A 1,925-nucleotide genomic window follows, 5' to 3' on the forward strand; every position below is an offset into this window, starting at 1 on the left:
TGTGTGTGTGTGTGTGTGTGTGTGTGTGTGTGTGTGTGTGTGTGTGTGTGTGTGAGAGAGAAGAGAGGGGGAGCAGAAAGAGGAAAAGAGTCCATCTGAGTTTTTTAATAAGGGAACTGAATATTCTACACTATTATATAACTAATAAAAATTGGAAGCTAGTGCCAACATTCTTAATATAGTTTCCAAAACTGTAAAACATCATTAATGTTGTTTTAAAACAATATTAATGATTCAATAATAAGGCATCATGTCAAGTCCCACTATGTTATTTCAGATAAATGGTAGATTTTTCTATTTTCTCCATATGGGAAAATAACATAATATTTGTAACGCTAATAACGCTGATAACATCATTTCCATTAGCAACGTTGACGTAATTTTTAAATAATAATAACAAATATAATCATTACTTTTATCGTTATTTTGTATACATAGAACACATATATATGGAATAATCATAAGCAAAAAGAAAAAGATTTTCAAACTTGATAAAAAATTACAATGACTCATTAATTTTTATATAATGCTAATAATAACGATGTACTTTTCAGAAGTAACTTCTCAAACTCTATATTTTACACTTGTTTAGTCATTAATCTGATTAATTATTAACCATTAAGCGGATGGATCTCTCGCTCAAATATTAGTGGACATCGCGAACTTATTATTTATTTGTTATAAAATTGTAATAAAAAAATTATAAATATACTATAGAAAAAATAAAATATATTTGTAATGTAAAATGTAACATTGGGATTTTTTGTGTTTCTAAATCTATGCTATATAGAATATCCATATTATGCTATCCCAGCAAAAGGAGAATACCTAAATATCTCCTTTATTTTCAATACAGGATATTTCAGAACAATCTACAATATTTTAGACAATTCACGAAGCTCTTGTCAGAATGTAGAGCACGTATTTAAATAAATATAAAAGTCCTATACCGTTTTGCTATATTCGTAATAATAACCCAGAAATTAATTATGAAAGATTAAGGAAAAGCATGTGCTGAATAGTAAAGGACGAACTGCTCGAGTCACAGCGCAGCCCAATAATATAGCGCGCGGATGTAGCTATTGGAAAACAACCCAATAAATAAGGAACATTAAATTAACGTTTAGAAACGTTGACTTCATGTGCATTGTTTGGACATTTTTTAATAATATTGCATTTATATTTTTTACATGTTATTATGCGATATGATTTTTCTGAATATTGTTTAAACGTTTTAAAAACATTATAAAAAATATATTTTTTAAATGTTACTTTAACATTTACTTGAGATCAATGCAACATCTTAAAAATATTTCTGACAGTTAAAACGTTATGGCAATCCTATTTCAACATTATTGAAACTTCCAAATCGCGGTCAAAGTATGTTCATAATGATGTTTGATACAATATTAAACACTGCATATTTGACAATATTACAGGTTCTTGAATATCATTGTAGTAACGTTATATTAATGATTTCATGCTTACTGGGAATGCACCACTATCTATACTTGTATCATTGTACTCCTACATCTTGCCTCGGCGTGGTGCGGCAAGCATAGGAGCGCAGCAGTATAAGTATAGGCAGTGATTCTTTTCCAATCGCCTCGCGCGACGTCCGTGCGCTATATTATTGGGCTGCGTTACCTATGTGAACCTGGCACCCGACTTCAATAAAAAATTTTTTTCATATATACATTCGATTAAGCTCGGTTTGTACCCGTTTGTACCGCCTTTTGTTTCGTTTGTACCTCAAAGGGGTAAAAGTTACAAGGGGTTAAAAAAAGACCAGCACCCCACTTTAAGAAAAAAGAATCTTCCAAATGTTATTCGATTAAGCATCGTTTGTACCCGTTTGTACCGCTATTTGTTTCGTTTGTACCTCAAAGGGGTAAAAGTTACAAGGGGTTAAAAAAATTATCCAC

General features: G+C 30.8%; 1 protein-coding gene across 10 annotated transcripts in view; it reads right to left on the minus strand.

Annotated features, from left to right (window-relative positions):
- The window catches only part of LOC116846693 (ecdysone receptor), a 538,347-nt gene that overhangs the window by 210,027 nt on the left and 326,395 nt on the right, over positions 1 to 1,925 (minus strand). The gene's annotated exons all lie outside the window — the stretch shown is intronic.

The sequence above is a fragment of the Odontomachus brunneus genome, unplaced genomic scaffold, assembly GCF_010583005.1.
Source record: "Odontomachus brunneus isolate Ranch 3 - 2012 unplaced genomic scaffold, Obru_v1 Obru_scaffold_067, whole genome shotgun sequence".
Classification (NCBI taxonomy): Eukaryota; Metazoa; Arthropoda; class Insecta; order Hymenoptera; family Formicidae; genus Odontomachus; species Odontomachus brunneus.